The sequence below is a fragment of the Rhinoderma darwinii genome, chromosome 2 (genome assembly GCF_050947455.1).
Source record: "Rhinoderma darwinii isolate aRhiDar2 chromosome 2, aRhiDar2.hap1, whole genome shotgun sequence".
In the NCBI taxonomy this organism is placed as follows: Eukaryota; Metazoa; Chordata; class Amphibia; order Anura; family Rhinodermatidae; genus Rhinoderma; species Rhinoderma darwinii.
Window position 1 is genome coordinate 6,851,688 of NC_134688.1, and position 21,931 is coordinate 6,873,618.

Sequence of the window (21,931 nt, forward strand, 5' to 3'; positions counted from 1 at the left end):
ATATACACGGAGTAATGTGGTCACCGGTGCTGGTCCGTGTTGTCTAATGTGCTGCGTGACTGTGTGACAGGAAGAGATGAGAATATCATATATATATACACACGGAGTAATGCGGTCACCGGTGCTGGTCTGTGTTGTCTAATGTGCTGCGTGACTGTGTGACAGGAAGAGGAGAGAATATCATATATATATATATACACGGAGTAATGTGGTCACCGGTGCTGGTCTGTGTTGTCTAATGTGCTGCGTGACTGTGTGACGGGAAGAGGTGAGAATATCATATATATATATATATACACGGAGTAATGTGGTCACCGGTGCTGGTCCGTGTTGTCTAATGTGCTGCGTGACTGTGTGACGGGAAGAGGTGAGAATATCATATATATATATACACGGAGTAATGTGGTCACCGGTGCTGGTCCGTGTTGTCTAATGTGCTGCGTGACTGTGTGACAGGAAGAGGTGAGAATATCATATATATATACACACGGAGTAATGTGGTCACCGGTGCTGGTCCGTGTTGTCTAATGTGCTGCGTGACTGTGTGACAGGAAGAGGTGAGAATATCATATATATATATATACACGGAGTAATGTGGTCACCGGTGCTGGTCCGTGTTGTCTAATGTGCTGCGTGACTGTGTGACAGGAAGAGGTGAGAATATCATATATATATATATACACGGAGTAATGTGGTCACCGGTGCTGGTCCGTGTTGTCTAATGTGCTGCGTGACTGTGTGACAGGAAGAGGTGAGAATATCATATATATATATACACGGAGTAATGTGGTCACCGGTGCTGGTCCGTGTTGTCTAATGTGCTGCGTGACTGTGTGACGGGAAGAGGAGAGAATATCATATATATATACACGGAGTAATGTGGTCACCGGTGCTGGTCCGTGTTGTCTAATGTGCTGCGTGACTGTGTGACGGGAAGAGGTGAGAATATCATATATATATATACACGGAGTAATGTGGTCACCGGTGCTGGTCCGTGTTGTCTAATGTGCTGCGTGACTGTGTGACGGGAAGAGGAGAGAATATCATATATATATACACGGAGTAATGTGGTCACCGGTGCTGGTCCGTGTTGTCTAATGTGCTGCGTGACTGTGTGACGGGAAGAGGTGAGAATATCATATATATATATACACGGAGTAATGTGGTCACCGGTGCTGGTCCGTGTTGTCTAATGTGCTGCGTGACTGTGTGACGGGAAGAGGTGAGAATATCATATATATATATACACGGAGTAATGTGGTCACCGGTGCTGGTCCGTGTTGTCTAATGTGCTGCGTGACTGTGTGACAGGAAGAGGTGAGAATATCATATATATATATACACGGAGTAATGCGGTCACCGGTGCTGGTCCGTGTTGTCTAATGTGCTGCGTGACTGTGTGACGGGAAGAGGTGAGAATATCATATATATATATACACGGAGTAATGTGGTCACCGGTGCTGGTCCGTGTTGTCTAATGTGCTGCGTGACTGTGTGACGGGAAGAGGTGAGAATATCATATATATATACACGGAGTAATGTGGTCACCGGTGCTGGTCCGTGTTGTCTAATGTGCTGCGTGACTGTGTGACAGGAAGAGGTGAGAATATCATATATATATATATATATACACGGAGTAATGTGGTCACCGGTGCTGGTCTGTGTTGTCTAACGTGCTGCGTGACTGTGTGACAGGAAGAGGAGAGAATATCATATATATATATATACACGGAGTAATGTGGTCACCGGTGCTGGTCTGTGTTGTCTAATGTGCTGCGTGACTGTGTGACAGGAAGAGGTGAGAATATCATATATATATATACACGGAGTAATGTGGTCACCGGTGCTGGTCCGTGTTGTCTAATGTGCTGCGTGACTGTGTGACGGGAAGAGGTGAGAATATCATATATATATATATACACGGAGTAATGTGGTCACCGGTGCTGGTCTGTGTTGTCTAATGTGCTGCGTGACTGTGTGACGGGAAGAGGTGAGAATATCATATTTATATACACGGAGTAATGTCACCGGTGCTGGTCCGTGTTGTCTAATGTGCTGCGTGACTGTGTGACAGGAAGAGGTGAGAATATCATATATATATACACGGAGTAATGTGGTCACCGGTGCTGGTCCGTGTTGTCTAATGTGCTGCGTGACTGTGTGACGGGAAGAGGTGAGAATATCATATATATATATACACGGAGTAATGTGGTCACCGGTGCTGGTCCGTGTTGTCTAATGTGCTGCGTGACTGTGTGACAGGAAGAGGTGAGAATATCATATATATATACACGGAGTAATGTGGTCACCGGTGCTGGTCCGTGTTGTCTAATGTGCTGCGTGACTGTGTGACGGGAAGAGGTGAGAATATCATATATATATACACACGGAGTAATGTGGTCACCGGTGCTGGTCTGTATTGTCTAATGTGCTGCGTGACTGTGTGACGGGAAGAGGTGAGAATATCATATATATATATACACGGAGTAATGTGGTCACCGGTGCTGGTCTGTGTTGTCTAATGTGCTGCGTGACTGTGTGACAGGAAGAGGTGAGAATATCATATATATATATACACGGAGTAATGTGGTCACCGGTGCTGGTCCGTGTTGTCTAATGTGCTGCGTGACTGTGTGACAGGAAGAGGTGAGAATATCATATATATATATATATATATATACACGGAGTAATGTGGTCACCGGTGCTGGTCTGTGTTGTCTAATGTGCTGCGTGACTGTGTGACGGGAAGAGGTGAGAATATCATATATATATACACGGAGTAATGTGGTCACCGGTGCTGGTCTGTGTTGTCTAATGTGCTGCGTGACTGTGTGACAGGAAGAGGTGAGAATATCCTATATATATACACGGAGTAATGTGGTCACCGGTGCTGGTCTGTGTTGTCTAATGTGCTGCGTGACTGTGTGACAGGAAGAGGTGAGAATATCATATATATATATATATATACACGGAGTAATGTGGTCACCGGTGCTGGTCCGTGTTGTCTAATGTGCTGCGTGACTGTGTGACAGGAAGAGGTGAGAATATCATATATATATATACACGGAGTAATGTGGTCACCGGTGCTGGTCTGTGTTGTCTAATGTGCTGCGTGACTGTGTGACAGGAAGAGGTGAGAATATCATATATATATATACACGGAGTAATGTGGTCACCGGTGCTGGTCTGTGTTGTCTAATGTGCTGCGTGACTGTGTGACGGGAAGAGGTGAGAATATCATATATATATATACACGGAGTAATGTGGTCACCGGTGCTGGTCCGTGTTGTCTAATGTGCTGCGTGACTGTGTGACAGGAAGAGGTGAGAATATCATATATATATATACACGGAGTAATGTGGTCACCGGTGCTGGTCCGTGTTGTCTAATGTGCTGCGTGACTGTGTGACGGGAAGAGGAGAGAATATCATATATATATACACGGAGTAATGTGGTCACCGGTGCTGGTCCGTGTTGTCTAATGTGCTGCGTGACTGTGTGACAGGAAGAGGTGAGAATATCATATATATATACACGGAGTAATGTGGTCACCGGTGCTGGTCCGTGTTGTCTAATGTGCTGCGTGACTGTGTGACGGGAAGAGGTGAGAATATCATATATATATATACACGGAGTAATGTGGTCACCGGTGCTGGTCTGTGTTGTCTAATGTGCTGCGTGACTGTGTGACAGGAAGAGGTGAGAATATCATATATATATACACGGAGTAATGTGGTCACCGGTGCTGGTCCGTGTTGTCTAATGTGCTGCGTGACTGTGTGACGGGAAGAGGTGAGAATATCATATATATATATACACGGAGTAATGTGGTCACTGGTGCTGGTCTGTGTTGTCTAATGTGCTGCGTGACTGTGTGACAGGAAGAGGTGAGAATATCATATATATATATATACACGGAGTAATGTGGTCACCGGTGCTGGTCTGTGTTGTCTAATGTGCTGCGTGACTGTGTGACAGGAAGAGGTGAGAATATCATATATATATATACACGGAGTAATGTGGTCACCGGTGCTGGTCCGTGTTGTCTAATGTGCTGCGTGACTGTGTGACAGGAAGAGGTGAGAATATCATATATATATATACACGGAGTAATGTGGTCACCGTGCTGGTCTGTGTTGTCTAATGTGCTGCGTGACTGTGTGACAGGAAGAGGAGAGAATATCATATATATATATATATACACGGAGTAATGCGGTCACCGGTGCTGGTCTGTGTTGTCTAATGTGCTGCGTGACTGTGTGACAGGAAGAGGTGAGAATATCATATATATATATATACACGGAGTAATGTGGTCACCGGTGCTGGTCTGTGTTGTCTAATGTGCTGCGTGACTGTGTGACAGGAAGAGGTGAGAATATCATATATATATATACACGGAGTAATGCGGTCACCGGTGCTGGTCTGTGTTGTCTAATGTGCTGCGTGACTGTGTGACAGGAAGAGGTGAGAATATCATATATATATATACACGGAGTAATGTGGTCACCGGTGCTGGTCCGTGTTGTCTAATGTGCTGCGTGACTGTGTGACGGGAAGAGGTGAGAATATCATATATATATATACACGGAGTAATGTGGTCACCGGTGCTGGTCCGTGTTGTCTAATGTGCTGCGTGACTGTGTGACGGGAAGAGGTGAGAATATCATATATATATATATACACGGAGTAATGTGGTCACCGGTGCTGGTCCGTGTTGTCTAATGTGCTGCGTGACTGTGTGACAGGAAGAGGAGAGAATATCATATATATATATATATACACGGAGTAATGCGGTCACCGGTGCTGGTCTGTGTTGTCTAATGTGCTGCGTGACTGTGTGACAGGAAGAGGTGAGAATATCATATATATATATATATACACGGAGTAATGTGGTCACCGGTGCTGGTCTGTGTTGTCTAATGTGCTGCGTGACTGTGTGACAGGAAGAGGTGAGAATATCATATATATATACACGGAGTAATGTGGTCACCGGTGCTGGTCTGTGTGGTCTAATGTGCTGCGTGACTGTGTGACAGGAAGAGGTGAGAATATCATATATATATACACGGAGTAATGTGGTCACCGGTGCTGGTCCGTGTTGTCTAATGTGCTGCGTGACTGTGTGACAGGAAGAGGTGAGAATATCATATATATATATATACACGGAGTAATGTGGTCACCGGTGCTGGTCTGTGCTGTCTAATGTGCTGCGTGACTGTGTGACAGGAAGAGGTGAGAATATCATATATATATATACACGGAGTAATGTGGTCACCGGTGCTGGTCCGTGTTGTCTAATGTGCTGCGTGACTGTGTGACAGGAAGAGGAGAGAATATCATATATATATATATACACGGAGTAATGCGGTCACCGGTGCTGGTCTGTGTTGTCTAATGTGCTGCGTGACTGTGTGACAGGAAGAGGAGAGAATATCATATATATATACACGGAGTAATGTGGTCACCGGTGCTGGTCTGTGTTGTCTAATGTGCTGCGTGACTGTGTGACAGGAAGAGGTGAGAATATCATATATATATATACACGGAGTAATGTGGTCACCGGTGCTGGTCTGTGTTGTCTAATGTGCTGCGTGACTGTGTGACGGGAAGAGGTGAGAATATCATATATATATATACACGGAGTAATGTGGTCACCGGTGCTGGTCTGTGTTGTCTAATGTGCTGCGTGACTGTGTGACAGGAAGAGGTGAGAATATCATTATATATATATATACACGGAGTAATGTGGTCACCGGTGCTGGTCTGTGTTGTCTAATGTGCTGCGTGACTGTGTGACGGGAAGAGGTGAGAATATCATATATATATATACACGGAGTAATGCGGTCACCGGTGCTGGTCTGTGTTGTCTAATGTGCTGCGTGACTGTGTGACGGGAAGAGGTGAGAATATCATATATATATATATATACACGGAGTAATGTGGTCACCGGTGCTGGTCCGTGTTGTCTAATGTGCTGCGTGACTGTGTGACAGGAAGAGGTGAGAATATCATATATATATACACGGAGTAATGTGGTCACCGGTGCTGGTCCGTGTTGTCTAATGTGCTGCGTGACTGTGTGACAGGAAGAGGTGAGAATATCATATATATATATACACACGGAGTAATGTGGTCACCGGTGCTGGTCCGTGTTGTCTAATGTGCTGCGTGACTGTGTGACGGGAAGAGGTGAGAATATCATATATATATATACACGGAGTAATGTGGTCACCGGTGCTGGTCCGTGTTGTCTAATGTGCTGCGTGACTGTGTGACAGGAAGAGGTGAGAATATCATATATATATATATACACGGAGTAATGTGGTCACCGGTGCTGGTCTGTGTTGTCTAATGTGCTGCGTGACTGTGTGACAGGAAGAGGTGAGAATATCATATATATATATATACACGGAGTAATGTGGTCACCGGTGCTGGTCCGTGTTGTCTAATGTGCTGCGTGACTGTGTGACAGGAAGAGGTGAGAATATCATATATATATATACACGGAGTAATGTGGTCACCGGTGCTGGTCCGTGTTGTCTAATGTGCTGCGTGACTGTGTGACAGGAAGAGGTGAGAATATCATATATATATATACACGGAGTAATGTGGTCACCGGTGCTGGTCCGTGTTGTCTAATGTGCTGCGTGACTGTGTGACAGGAAGAGGTGAGAATATCATATATATATATACACGGAGTAATGTGGTCACCGGTGCTGGTCTGTGTTGTCTAATGTGCTGCGTGACTGTGTGACGGGAAGAGGTGAGAATATCATATATATATATATACACGGAGTAATGTGGTCACCGGTGCTGGTCCGTGTTGTCTAATGTGCTGCGTGACTGTGTGACGGGAAGAGGTGAGAATATCATATATATATATACACGGAGTAATGTGGTCACCGGTGCTGGTCCGTGTTGTCTAATGTGCTGCGTGACTGTGTGACGGGAAGAGGTGAGAATATCATATATATATACACGGAGTAATGTGGTCACCGGTGCTGGTCCGTGTTGTCTAATGTGCTGCGTGACTGTGTGACAGGAAGAGGTGAGAATATCATATATATATACACGGAGTAATGTGGTCACCGGTGCTGGTCTGTGTTGTCTAATGTGCTGCGTGACTGTGTGACGGGAAGAGGTGAGAATATCATATATATATACACGGAGTAATGTGGTCACCGGTGCTGGTCTGTGTTGTCTAATGTGCTGCGTGACTGTGTGACAGGAAGAGGTGAGAATATCATATATATACACACGGAGTAATGTGGTCACCGGTGCTGGTCTGTGTTGTCTAATGTGCTGCGTGACTGTGTGACAGGAAGAGGTGAGAATATCATATATATATATACACGGAGTAATGTGGTCACCGGTGCTGGTCCGTGTTGTCTAATGTGCTGCGTGACTGTGTGACGGGAAGAGGTGAGAATATCATATATATATACACACGGAGTAATGTGGTCACCGGTGCTGGTCTGTGTTGTCTAATGTGCTGCGTGACTGTGTGACAGGAAGAGGTGAGAATATCATATATATATATATACACGGAGTAATGTGGTCACCGGTGCTGGTCTGTGTTGTCTAATGTGCTGCGTGACTGTGTGACGGGAAGAGGTGAGAATATCATATATATATACACGGAGTAATGTGGTCACCGGTGCTGGTCCGTGTTGTCTAATGTGCTGCGTGACTGTGTGACAGGAAGAGGTGAGAATATCATATATATATATACACGGAGTAATGTGGTCACCGGTGCTGGTCTGTGTTATCTAATGTGCTGCGTGACTGTGTGACGGGAAGAGGTGAGAATATCATATATATATATACACGGAGTAATGTGGTCACCGGTGCTGGTCCGTGTTGTCTAATGTGCTGCGTGACTGTGTGACGGGAAGAGGTGAGAATATCATATATATATATACACGGAGTAATGTGGTCACCGGTGCTGGTCCGTGTTGTCTAATGTGCTGCGTGACTGTGTGACAGGAAGAGGTGAGAATATCATATATATATATACACGGAGTAATGTGGTCACCGGTGCTGGTCTGTGTTATCTAATGTGCTGCGTGACTGTGTGACGGGAAGAGGTGAGAATATCATATATATATATACACGGAGTAATGTGGTCACCGGTGCTGGTCCGTGTTGTCTAATGTGCTGCGTGACTGTGTGACAGGAAGAGGTGAGAATATCATATATATATACACGGAGTAATGCGGTCACCGGTGCTGGTCTGTGTTGTCTAATGTGCTGCGTGACTGTGTGACAGGAGGAGGTGAGAATATCATATATATATATACACGGAGTAATGTGGTCACCGGTGCTGGTCCGTGTTGTCTAATGTGCTGCGTGACTGTGTGACAGGAAGAGGTGAGAATATCATATATATATATATACATGGAGTAATGTGGTCACCGGTGCTGGTCCGTGTTGTCTAATGTGCTGCGTGACTGTGTGACAGGAAGAGGTGAGAATATCATATATATATATATACACGGAGTAATGTGGTCACCGGTGCTGGTCTGTGTTGTCTAATGTGCTGCGTGACTGTGTGACAGGAAGAGGTGAGAATATCATATATATATATATACATGGAGTAATGTGGTCACCGGTGCTGGTCCGTGTTGTCTAATGTGCTGCGTGACTGTGTGACAGGAAGAGGAGAGAATATCATATATATATATACACGGAGTAATGTGGTCACCGGTGCTGGTCTGTGTTGTCTAATGTGCTGCGTGACTGTGTGACGGGAAGAGGTGAGAATATCATATATATATATACACGGAGTAATGTGGTCACCGGTGCTGGTCCGTGTTGTCTAATGTGCTGCGTGACTGTGTGACGGGAAGAGGAGAGAATATCATATATATATATATACACGGAGTAATGTGGTCACCGGTGCTGGTCTGTGTTGTCTAATGTGCTGCGTGACTGTGTGACGGGAAGAGGTGAGAATATCATATATATATATACACGGAGTAATGTGGTCACCGGTGCTGGTCCGTGTTGTCTAATGTGCTGCGTGACTGTGTGACAGGAAGAGGTGAGAATATCATATATATATACACACACGGAGTAATGTGGTCACCGGTGCTGGTCCGTGTTGTCTAATGTGCTGCGTGACTGTGTGACAGGAAGAGGTGAGAATATCATATATATATATATACACGGAGTAATGTGGTCACCGGTGCTGGTCTGTGTTGTCTAATGTGCTGCGTGACTGTGTGACAGGAAGAGGTGAGAATATCATATATATATACACACACGGAGTAATGTGGTCACCGGTGCTGGTCCGTGTTGTCTAATGTGCTGCGTGACTGTGTGACAGGAAGAGGAGAGAATATCATATATATATATATACACGGAGTAATGTGGTCACCGGTGCTGGTCTGTGTTGTCTAATGTGCTGCGTGACTGTGTGACAGGAAGAGGTGAGAATATCATATATATATATACACGGAGTAATGTGGTCACCGGTGCTGGTCCGTGTTGTCTAATGTGCTGCGTGACTGTGTGACAGGAAGAGGTGAGAATATCATATATATATATACACGGAGTAATGTGGTCACCGGTGCTGGTCTGTGTTGTCTAATGTGCTGCGTGACTGTGTGACTGGAAGAGGAGAGAATATCATATATATATACACGGAGTAATGTGGTCACCGGTGCTGGTCTGTGTTGTCTAATGTGCTGCGTGACTGTGTGACGGGAAGAGGTGAGAATATCATATATATATATACACGGAGTAATGTGGTCACCGGTGCTGGTCCGTGTTGTCTAATGTGCTGCGTGACTGTGTGACAGGAAGAGGTGAGAATATCATATATATATATACACGGAGTAATGTGGTCACCGGTGCTGGTCCGTGTTGTCTAATGTGCTGCGTGACTGTGTGACAGGAAGAGGTGAGAATATCATATATATATATATACACACGGAGTAATGCGGTCACCGGTGCTGGTCTGTGTTGTCTAATGTGCTGCGTGACTGTGTGACAGGAAGAGGTGAGAATATCATATATATATATATACACGGAGTAATGTGGTCACCGGTGCTGGTCTGTGTTGTCTAATGTGCTGCGTGACTGTGTGACAGGAAGAGGAGAGAATATCATATATATATATACACGGAGTAATGTGGTCACCGGTGCTGGTCCGTGTTGTCTAATGTGCTGCGTGACTGTGTGACAGGAAGAGGTGAGAATATCATATATATATATACACGGAGTAATGCGGTCACCGGTGCTGGTCCGTGTTGTCTAATGTGCTGCGTGACTGTGTGACAGGAAGAGGAGAGAATATCATATATATATATACACGGAGTAATGTGGTCACCGGTGCTGGTCCGTGTTGTCTAATGTGCTGCGTGACTGTGTGACAGGAAGAGGTGAGAATATCATATATATATATACACGGAGTAATGTGGTCACCGGTGCTGGTCTGTGTTGTCTAATGTGCTGCGTGACTGTGTGACAGGAAGAGGTGAGAATATCATATATATATATACACGGAGTAATGTGGTCACCGGTGCTGGTCTGTGTTGTCTAATGTGCTGCGTGACTGTGTGACAGGAAGAGGTGAGAATATCATATATATATATATATACACGGAGTAATGTGGTCACCGGTGCTGGTCCGTGTTGTCTAATGTGCTGCGTGACTGTGTGACAGGAAGAGGTGAGAATATCATATATATATATACACGGAGTAATGTGGTCACCGGTGCTGGTCTGTGTTGTCTAATGTGCTGCGTGACTGTGTGACAGGAAGAGGTGAGAATATCATATATATATATATATACACGGAGTAATGTGGTCACCGGTGCTGGTCCGTGTTGTCTAATGTGCTGCGTGACTGTGTGACAGGAAGAGGAGAGAATATCATATATATATACACGGAGTAATGCGGTCACCGGTGCTGGTCTGTGTTGTCTAATGTGCTGCGTGACTGTGTGACGGGAAGAGGTGAGAATATCATATATATATATACACGGAGTAATGTGGTCACCGGTGCTGGTCCGTGTTGTCTAATGTGCTGCGTGACTGTGTGACGGGAAGAGGTGAGAATATCATATATATATATACACGGAGTAATGTGGTCACCGGTGCTGGTCTGTGTGGTCTAATGTGCTGCGTGACTGTGTGACGGGAAGAGGTGAGAATATCATATATATATATATACACGGAGTAATGTGGTCACCGGTGCTGGTCCGTGTTGTCTAATGTGCTGCGTGACTGTGTGACGGGAAGAGGTGAGAATATCATATATATATACACGGAGTAATGTGGTCACCGGTGCTGGTCCGTGTTGTCTAATGTGCTGCGTGACTGTGTGACAGGAAGAGGTGAGAATATCATATATATATATATATACACGGAGTAATGTGGTCACCGGTGCTGGTCTGTGTTGTCTAATGTGCTGCGTGACTGTGTGACGGGAAGAGGTGAGAATATCATATATATATATATACACGGAGTAATGTGGTCACCGGTGCTGGTCCGTGTTGTCTAATGTGCTGCGTGACTGTGTGACAGGAAGAGGAGAGAATATCATATATATATATACACGGAGTAATGCGGTCACCGGTGCTGGTCTGTGTTGTCTAATGTGCTGCGTGACTGTGTGACGGGAAGAGGTGAGAATATCATATATATATATATACACACGGAGTAATGTGGTCACCGGTGCTGGTCCGTGTTGTCTAATGTGCTGCGTGACTGTGTGACAGGAAGAGGTGAGAATATCATATATATATATACACCCGGAGTAATGCGGTCACCGGTGCTGGTCTGTGTTGTCTAATGTGCTGCGTGACTGTGTGACAGGAAGAGGTGAGAATATCATATATATATACACGGAGTAATGTGATCACCGGTGCTGGTCTGTGTTGTCTAATGTGCTGCGTGACTGTGTGACGGGAAGAGGTGAGAATATCATATATATATATATATACACGGAGTAATGTGGTCACCGGTGCTGGTCTGTGTTGTCTAATGTGCTGCGTGACTGTGTGACAGGAAGAGGTGAGAATATCATATATATATATACACGGAGTAATGTGGTCACCGGTGCTGGTCCGTGTTGTCTAATGTGCTGCGTGACTGTGTGACGGGAAGAGGTGAGAATATCATATATATATATACACACGGAGTAATGTGGTCACCGGTGCTGGTCCGTGTTGTCTAATGTGCTGCGTGACTGTGTGACAGGAAGAGGAGAGAATATCATATATATATATACACGGAGTAATGTGGTCACCGGTGCTGGTCCGTGTTGTCTAATGTGCTGCGTGACTGTGTGACAGGAAGAGGTGAGAATATCATATATATATATATATACACGGAGTAATGTGGTCACCGGTGCTGGTCCGTGTTGTCTAATGTGCTGCGTGACTGTGTGACAGGAAGAGGTGAGAATATCATATATATATATACACGGAGTAATGTGGTCACCGGTGCTGGTCCGTGTTGTCTAATGTGCTGCGTGACTGTGTGACAGGAAGAGGTGAGAATATCATATATATATATACACGGAGTAATGTGGTCACCGGTGCTGGTCTGTGTTGTCTAATGTGCTGCGTGACTGTGTGACAGGAAGAGGAGAGAATATCATATATATATATACACGGAGTAATGTGGTCACCGGTGCTGGTCTGTGTTGTCTAATGTGCTGCGTGACTGTGTGACAGGAAGAGGTGAGAATATCATATATATATATATATACACGGAGTAATGTGGTCACCGGTGCTGGTCCGTGTTGTCTAATGTGCTGCGTGACTGTGTGACAGGAAGAGGTGAGAATATCATATATATATATATACACGGAGTAATGTGGTCACCGGTGCTGGTCTGTGTTGTCTAATGTGCTGCGTGACTGTGTGACGGGAAGAGGTGAGAATATCATATATATATATACACGGAGTAATGTGGTCACCGGTGCTGGTCTGTGTTGTCTAATGTGCTGCGTGACTGTGTGACGGGAAGAGGTGAGAATATCATATATATATATACACGGAGTAATGTGGTCACCGGTGCTGGTCCGTGTTGTCTAATGTGCTGCGTGACTGTGTGACAGGAAGAGGTGAGAATATCATATATATATATACACACGGAGTAATGTGGTCACCGGTGCTGGTCCGTGTTGTCTAATGTGCTGCGTGACTGTGTGACGGGAAGAGGTGAGAATATCATATATATATATATACACGGAGTAATGTGGTCACCGGTGCTGGTCCGTGTTGTCTAATGTGCTGCGTGACTGTGTGACAGGAAGAGGTGAGAATATCATATATATATATACACGGAGTAATGTGGTCACCGGTGCTGGTCTGTGTTGTCTAATGTGCTGCGTGACTGTGTGACGGGAAGAGGTGAGAATATCATATATATATATACACGGAGTAATGTGGTCACCGGTGCTGGTCCGTGTTGTCTAATGTGCTGCGTGACTGTGTGACAGGAAGAGGTGAGAATATCATATATATATATACACGGAGTAATGTGGTCACCGGTGCTGGTCCGTGTTGTCTAATGTGCTGCGTGACTGTGTGACAGGAAGAGGTGAGAATATCATATATATATACACACGGAGTAATGTGGTCACCGGTGCTGGTCCGTGTTGTCTAATGTGCTGCGTGACTGTGTGACAGGAAGAGGTGAGAATATCATATATATATATACACGGAGTAATGTGGTCACCGGTGCTGGTCCGTGTTGTCTAATGTGCTGCGTGACTGTGTGACAGGAAGAGGTGAGAATATCATATATATATATACACGGAGTAATGTGGTCACCGGTGCTGGTCCGTGTTGTCTAATGTGCTGCGTGACTGTGTGACAGGAAGAGGTGAGAATATCATATATATATATATACACGGAGTAATGTGGTCACCGGTGCTGGTCCGTGTTGTCTAATGTGCTGCGTGACTGTGTGACGGGAAGAGGTGAGAATATCATATATATATATACACGGAGTAATGTGGTCACCGGTGCTGGTCCGTGTTGTCTAATGTGCTGCGTGACTGTGTGACGGGAAGAGGTGAGAATATCATATATATATACACGGAGTAATGCGGTCACCGGTGCTGGTCTGTGTTGTCTAATGTGCTGCGTGACTGTGTGACAGGAAGAGGTGAGAATATCATATATATATATACACACGGAGTAATGTGGTCACCGGTGCTGGTCTGTGTTGTCTAATGTGCTGCGTGACTGTGTGACAGGAAGAGGTGAGAATATCATATATATATATACACGGAGTAATGTGGTCACCGGTGCTGGTCCGTGTTGTCTAATGTGCTGCGTGACTGTGTGACGGGAAGAGGTGAGAATATCATATATATATACACGGAGTAATGCGGTCACCGGTGCTGGTCTGTGTTGTCTAATGTGCTGCGTGACTGTGTGACAGGAAGAGGTGAGAATATCATATATATATATACACACGGAGTAATGTGGTCACCGGTGCTGGTCTGTGTTGTCTAATGTGCTGCGTGACTGTGTGACAGGAAGAGGTGAGAATATCATATATATATATATACATGGAGTAATGTGGTCACCGGTGCTGGTCCGTGTTGTCTAATGTGCTGCGTGACTGTGTGACAGGAAGAGGTGAGAATATCATATATATATATATACATGGAGTAATGTGGTCACCGGTGCTGGTCTGTGTTGTCTAATGTGCTGCGTGACTGTGTGACGGGAAGAGGAGAGAATATCATATATATATATATACACGGAGTAATGTGGTCACCGGTGCTGGTCTGTGTTGTCTAATGTGCTGCGTGACTGTGTGACAGGAAGAGGTGAGAATATCATATATATATATACACGGAGTAATGCGGTCACCGGTGCTGGTCCGTGTTGTCTAATGTGCTGCGTGACTGTGTGACAGGAAGAGGTGAGAATATCATATATATATACACGGAGTAATGTGGTCACCGGTGCTGGTCCGTGTTGTCTAATGTGCTGCGTGACTGTGTGACAGGAAGAGGAGAGAATATCATATATATATACACGGAGTAATGTGGTCACCGGTGCTGGTCCGTGTTGTCTAATGTGCTGCGTGACTGTGTGACAGGAAGAGGTGAGAATATCATATATATATACACGGAGTAATGTGGTCACCGGTGCTGGTCTGTGTTGTCTAATGTGCTGCGTGACTGTGTGACGGGAAGAGGTGAGAATATCATATATATATATACACACGGAGTAATGTGGTCACCGGTGCTGGTCCGTGTTGTCTAATGTGCTGCGTGACTGTGTGACAGGAAGAGGTGAGAATATCATATATATATATACACGGAGTAATGTGGTCACCGGTGCTGGTCTGTGTTGTCTAATGTGCTGCGTGACTGTGTGACGGGAAGAGGTGAGAATATCATATATATATATATACACACGGAGTAATGTGGTCACCGGTGCTGGTCCGTGTTGTCTAATGTGCTGCGTGACTGTGTGACGGGAAGAGGTGAGAATATCATATATATATATATATATACACGGAGTAATGTGGTCACCGGTGCTGGTCCGTGTTGTCTAATGTGCTGCGTGACTGTGTGTCAGGAAGAGGTGAGAATATCATATATATATATACACGGAGTAATGTGGTCACCGGTGCTGGTCTGTGTTGTCTAATGTGCTGCGTGACTGTGTGACAGGAAGAGGTGAGAATATCATATATATATATACACGGAGTAATGTGGTCACCGGTGCTGGTCTGTGTTGTCTAATGTGCTGCGTGACTGTGTGACAGGAAGAGGTGAGAATATCATATATATATATATACACGGAGTAATGTGGTCACCGGTGCTGGTCTGTGTTGTCTAATGTGCTGCGTGACTGTGTGTCAGGAAGAGGTGAGAATATCATATATATATACACGGAGTAATGTGGTCACCGGTGCTGGTCTGTGTTGTCTAATGTGCTGCGTGACTGTGTGACGGGAAGAGGTGAGAATATCATATATATATATACACGGAGTAATGTGGTCACTGGTGCTGGTCCGTGTTGTCTAATGTGCTGCGTGACTGTGTGACAGGAAGAGGAGAGAATATCATATATATATATATACACGGAGTAATGTGGTCACCGGTGCTGGTCTGTGTTGTCTAATGTGCTGCGTGACTGTGTGACAGGAAGAGGAGAGAATATCATATATATATATATACACGGAGTAATGTGGTCACCGGTGCTGGTCTGTGTTGTCTAATGTGCTGCGTGACTGTGTGACGGGAAGAGGTGAGAATATCATATATATATATATATATATACACGGAGTAATGTGGTCACCGGTGCTGGTCCGTGTTGTCTAATGTGCTGCGTGACTGTGTGACAGGAAGAGGTGAGAATATCATATATATATACACGGAGTAATGTGGTCACCGGTGCTGGTCTGTGTTGTCTAATGTGCTGCGTGACTGTGTGACGGGAAGAGGTGAGAATATCATATATATATATACACGGAGTAATGTGGTCACCGGTGCTGGTCCGTGTTGTCTAATGTGCTGCGTGACTGTGTGACAGGAAGAGGAGAGAATATCATATATATATATATATACACGGAGTAATGTGGTCACCGGTGCTGGTCCGTGTTGTCTAATGTGCTGCGTGACTGTGTGACAGGAAGAGGTGAGAATATCATATATATATACACACGGAGTAATGTGGTCACCGGTGCTGGTCTGTGTTGTCTAATGTGCTGCGTGACTGTGTGACAGGAAGAGGAGAGAATATCATATATATATATATACACGGAGTAATGTGGTCACCGGTGCTGGTCTGTGTTGTCTAATGTGCTGCGTGACTGTGTGACAGGAAGAGGTGAGAATATCATATATATATATATACACGGAGTAATGTGGTCACCGGTGCTGGTCCGTGTTGTCTAATGTGCTGCGTGACTGTGTGACAGGAAGAGGTGAGAATATCATATATATATATATATATATATATACACGGAGTAATGTGGTCACCGGTGCTGGTCTGTGTTGTCTAATGTGCTGCGTGACTGTGTGACAGGAAGAGGTGAGAATATCATATATATATATATACATGGAGTAATGTGGTCACCGGTGCTGGTCCGTGTTGTCTAATGTGCTGCGTGACTGTGTGACGGGAAGAGGTGAGAATATCATATATATATATACACGGAGTAATGTGGTCACCGGTGCTGGTCCGTGTTGTCTAATGTGCTGCGTGACTGTGTGACAGGAAGAGGTGAGAATATCATATATATATATATACATGGAGTAATGTGGTCACCGGTGCTGGTCCGTGTTGTCTAATGTGCTGCGTGACTGTGTGACAGGAAGAGGTGAGAATATCATATATATATATATACACACACGGTCCGCCGATCTCTGGATATATGTGGGCGCTGTCTCTGTATGTGGGCGCTGTGTCTGTATGTGGGCGCTGTGTCTGTATGTGGGCGCTGTGTCTGTATGTGGGCGCTGTGTCTGTATGTGGGCGCTGTGTCTGTATGTGGGCGCTGTGTCTGTATGTGGGCGCTGTGTCTGTATGTGGGCGCTGTCTCTGTATGTGGGCGCTGTCTCTGTATGTGGGCGCTGTGTCTGTATGTGGGCGCTGTCTCTGTATGTGGGCGCTGTCTCTGTATGTGGGCGCTGTCTCTGTATGTGGGCGCTGTCTCTGTATGTGGGCGCTGTCTCTGTATGTGGGCGCTGTCTCTGTATGTGGGCGCTGTCTCTGTATGTGGGCGCTGTCTCTGTATGTGGGCGCTGTCTCTGTATGTGGGCGCTGTCTCTGTATGTGGGCGCTGTCTCTGTATGTGGGCGCTGTGTCTGTATGTGGGCGCTGTCTCTGTATGTGGGCGCTGTGTCTGTATGTGGGCGCTGTGTCTGTATGTGGGCGCTGTGTCTGTATGTGGGCGCTGTGTCTGTATGTGGGCGCTGTCTCTGTATGTGGGCGCTGTCTCTGTATGTGGGCGCTGTCTCTGTATGTGGGCGCTGTCTCTGTATGTGGGCGCTGTCTCTGTATGTGGGCGCTGTCTCTGTATGTGGGCGCTGTCTCTGTATGTGGGCGCTGTCTCTGTATGTGGGCGCTGTCTCTGTATGTGGGCGCTGTCTCTGTATGTGGGCGCTGTCTCTGTATGTGGGCGCTGTCTCTGTATGTGGGCGCTGTCTCTGTATGTGGGCGCTGTCTCTGTATGTGGGCGCTGTCTCTGTATGTGGGCGCTGTCTCTGTATGTGGGCGCTGTCTCTGTATGTGGGCGCTGTCTCTGTATGTGGGCGCTGTCTCTGTATGTGGGCGCTGTCTCTGTATGTGGGCGCTGTCTCTGTATGTGGGCGCTGTCTCTGTATGTGGGCGCTGTCTCTGTATGTGGGCGCTGTCTCTGTATGTGGGCGCTGTCTCTGTATGTGGGCGCTGTCTCTGTATGTGGGCGCTGTCTCTGTATGTGGGCGCTGTCTCTGTATGTGGGCGCTGTCTCTGTATGTGGGCGCTGTCTCTGTATGTGGGCGCTGTCTCTGTATGTGGGCGCTGTCTCTGTATGTGGGCGCTGTCTCTGTATGTGGGCGCTGTCTCTGTATGTGGGCGCTGTCTCTGTATGTGGGCGCTGTCTCTGTATGTGGGCGCTGTCTCTGTATGTGGGCGCTGTCTCTGTATGTGGGCGCTGTCTCTGTATGTGGGCGCTGTCTCTGTATGTGGGCGCTGTCTCTGTATGTGGGCGCTGTCTCTGTATGTGGGCGCTGTCTCTGTATGTGGGCGCTGTCTCTGTATGTGGGCGCTGTCTCTGTATGTGGGCGCTGTCTCTGTATGTGGGCGCTGTCTCTGTATGTGGGCGCTGTCTCTGTATGTGGGCGCTGTCTCTGTATGTGGGCGCTGTCTCTGTATGTGGGCGCTGTCTCTGTATGTGGGCGCTGTCTCTGTATGTGGGCGCTGTCTCTGTATGTGGGCGCTGTCTCTGTATGTGGGCGCTGTCTCTGTATGTGGGCGCTGTCTCTGTATGTGGGCGCTGTCTCTGTATGTGGGCGCTGTCTCTGTATGTGGGCGCTGTCTCTGTATGTGGGCGCTGTCTCTGTATGTGGGCGCTGTCTCTGTATGTGGGCGCTGTCTCTGTATGTGGGCGCTGTCTCTGTATGTGGGCGCTGTCTCTGTATGTGGGCGCTGTCTCTGTATGTGGGCGCTGTCTCTGTATGTGGGCGCTGTCTCTGTATGTGGGCGCTGTCTCTGTATGTGGGCGCTGTCTCTGTATGTGGGCGCTGTCTCTGTATGTGGGCGCTGTCTCTGTATGTGGGCGCTGTCTCTGTATGTGGGCGCTGTCTCTGTATGTGGGCGCTGTCTCTGTATGTGGGCGCTGTCTCTGTATGTGGGCGCTGTCTCTGTATGTGGGCGCTGTCTCTGTATGTGGGCGCTGTGTCTGTATGTGGGCGCTGTCTCTGTATGTGGGCGCTGTCTCTGTATGTGGGCGCTGTGTCTGTATGTGGGCGCTGTGTCTGTATGTGGGCGCTGTCTCTGTATGTGGGCGCTGTGTCTGTATGTGGGCGCTGTCTCTGTATGTGGGCGCTGTCTCTGTATGTGGGCGCTGTGTCTGTATGTGGGCGCTGTGTCTGTATGTGGGCGCTGTCTCTGTATGTGGGCGCTGTCTCTGTATGTGGGCGCTGTCTCTGTATGTGGGCGCTGTCTCTGTATGTGGGCGCTGTCTCTGTATGTGGGCGCTGTCTCTGTATGTGGGCGCTGTCTCTGTATGTGGGCGCTGTCTCTGTATGTGGGCGCTGTCTCTGTATGTGGGCGCTGTCTCTGTATGTGGGCGCTGTCTCTGTATGTGGGCGCTGTCTCTGTATGTGGGCGCTGTCTCTGTATGTGGGCGCTGTCTCTGTATGTGGGCGCTGTCTCTGTATGTGGGCGCTGTCTCTGTATGTGGGCGCTGTCTCTGTATGTGGGCGCTGTCTCTGTATGTGGGCGCTGTCTCTGTATGTGGGCGCTGTCTCTGTATGTGGGCGCTGTCTCCGTATGTGGGCGCTGTCTCCGTATGTGGGCGCTGTCTCCGTATGTGGGCGCTGTCTCCGTATGTGGGCGCTGTCTCCGTATGTGGGCGCTGTCTCCGTATGTGGGCGCTGTCTCCGTATGTGGGCGCTGTGTCTGTATGTGGGCGCTGTCTCTGTATGTGGGCGCTGTCTCCGTATGTGGGCGCTGTCTCCGTATGTGGGCGCTGTCTCTGTATGTGGGCGCTGTCTCTGTATGTGGGCGCTGTCTCTGTATGTGGGCGCTGTCTCTGTATGTGGGCGCTGTCTCCGTATGTGGGCGCTGTCTCCGTATGTGGGCGCTGTCTCCGTATGTGGGCGCTGTCTCCGTATGTGGGCGCTGTCTCCGTATGTGGGCGCTGTCTCCGTATGTGGGCGCTGTCTCCGTATGTGGGCGCTGTCTCCGTATGTGGGCGCTGTCTCCGTATGTGGGCGCTGTCTCCGTATGTGGGCGCTGTCTCTGTATGTGGGCGCTGTCTCCGTATGTGGGCGCTGTCTCTGTATGTGGGCGCTGTCTCTGTATGTGGGCGCTGTCTCTGTATGTGGGCGCTGTCTCTGTATGTGGGCGCTGTCTCTGTATGTGGGCGCTGTCTCTGTATGTGGGCGCTGTCTCTGTATGTGGGCGCTGTCTCTGTATGTGGGCGCTGTCTCTGTATGTGGGCGCTGTCTCTGTATGTGGGCGCTGTCTCTGTATGTGGGCGCTGTCTCCGTATGTGGGCGCTGTCTCTGTATGTGGGCGCTGCGGCCCGATCTACAGGGACCTTGCGGCACAAAAAACAACCCATGACACACTAAATCCTTCCTTTCTTTTAACGGCCATGAAAAACAGACTGGAAATGGACGAGGATTTGGCGACGCCGATGCAAAATGGACATGAAAACCTGACAACTGATGCCATTTTAATGGCCGTTTTTTTTTTTCCCCACTGTTGTGCGGCTTCGGCCTAAATGTCTTCGGTGCCAGGAGTCCCGTTCACACGCACCGTGGATGGGCGGAGACACGGAACGTTTTTCATGGTCCAATCACGGTTCTGTAAATCCAGTCGTAATGTATTTAGCCCTCCATGGTGGGGCCGGCGCTGCAGCGGGTCCTTCTCAGACTTCAGACACTATAATGTCATCTCCCCCAGTGTGCCCGCTCAGCGCTGCCGGCCCGGCCCTGCTGCAATCTACCCTGCTCCCGCCTGCAATGTCAGAGGCCGGCAGAGGGGGGGGGGGGATGTCGCTGCACGCGGTATATAATTGATTATCAATTCAGTTAACCTGTTCTTTGCCGGGGAACACAGAAGTTATAATCCATTAGAGATTTTCCCAATTGTATTTCTGGTAAAAACGTATTTCTTTTTAGGCTCGTCTCTCGCTACCTCTGCGGATTACGTTTAATATTCGTGTTTGAAGCGGGCTGTGGCTATGCGGCTGTATACCTCTGTACGCTTTATATACCCGTAGAGTGCCATACGCCTGCGCAGTAAACCTTTTTCTTGTTTTTGCATGCGGTACGTTGTAGACGACTGCACGTTTCAATACGGTTGAGGCAAATGTATACGGACCAGGGGGACGACCTCCTGACATTCGATTGGCTAGTGATTTATTTGCAAATATGCCGAACGTTCACCTCCGATGCAGTGTGACCCCTGACCCTAGTTATATTATCAATGTCTCATCACTAATACGATGCCACCAGCAAAAAGATTACCGGACTCTAGAACAAGAAAAATGCGGAAGATGGTTTATATACATGTCATCAATCGCTATTTCCGGTTGGTTAATACTTATCGCGTCCGTGTTACCCCAATGCGTCTAAAAGAGCAAATTAAACAACTTTGCAATAGGTCTTAATTCAAAAATCTGTCGTTTTGTGTCCACAGCTGTTATGCAGACCTATGTGTATCCATGGTAACAGACTACAAACCCTGTGTAGTCTGAACCTACAGTGACACTAAATACGATTTTTA

At 47.2% G+C, this 21,931-nt stretch overlaps 1 protein-coding gene across 1 annotated transcript in view; it reads left to right on the plus strand.

The window, feature by feature from the left end:
* POLD3 (DNA polymerase delta 3, accessory subunit) overlaps positions 1-21,931 on the plus strand; it is an 88,085-nt gene that overhangs the window by 59,505 nt on the left and 6,649 nt on the right. The gene's annotated exons all lie outside the window — the stretch shown is intronic.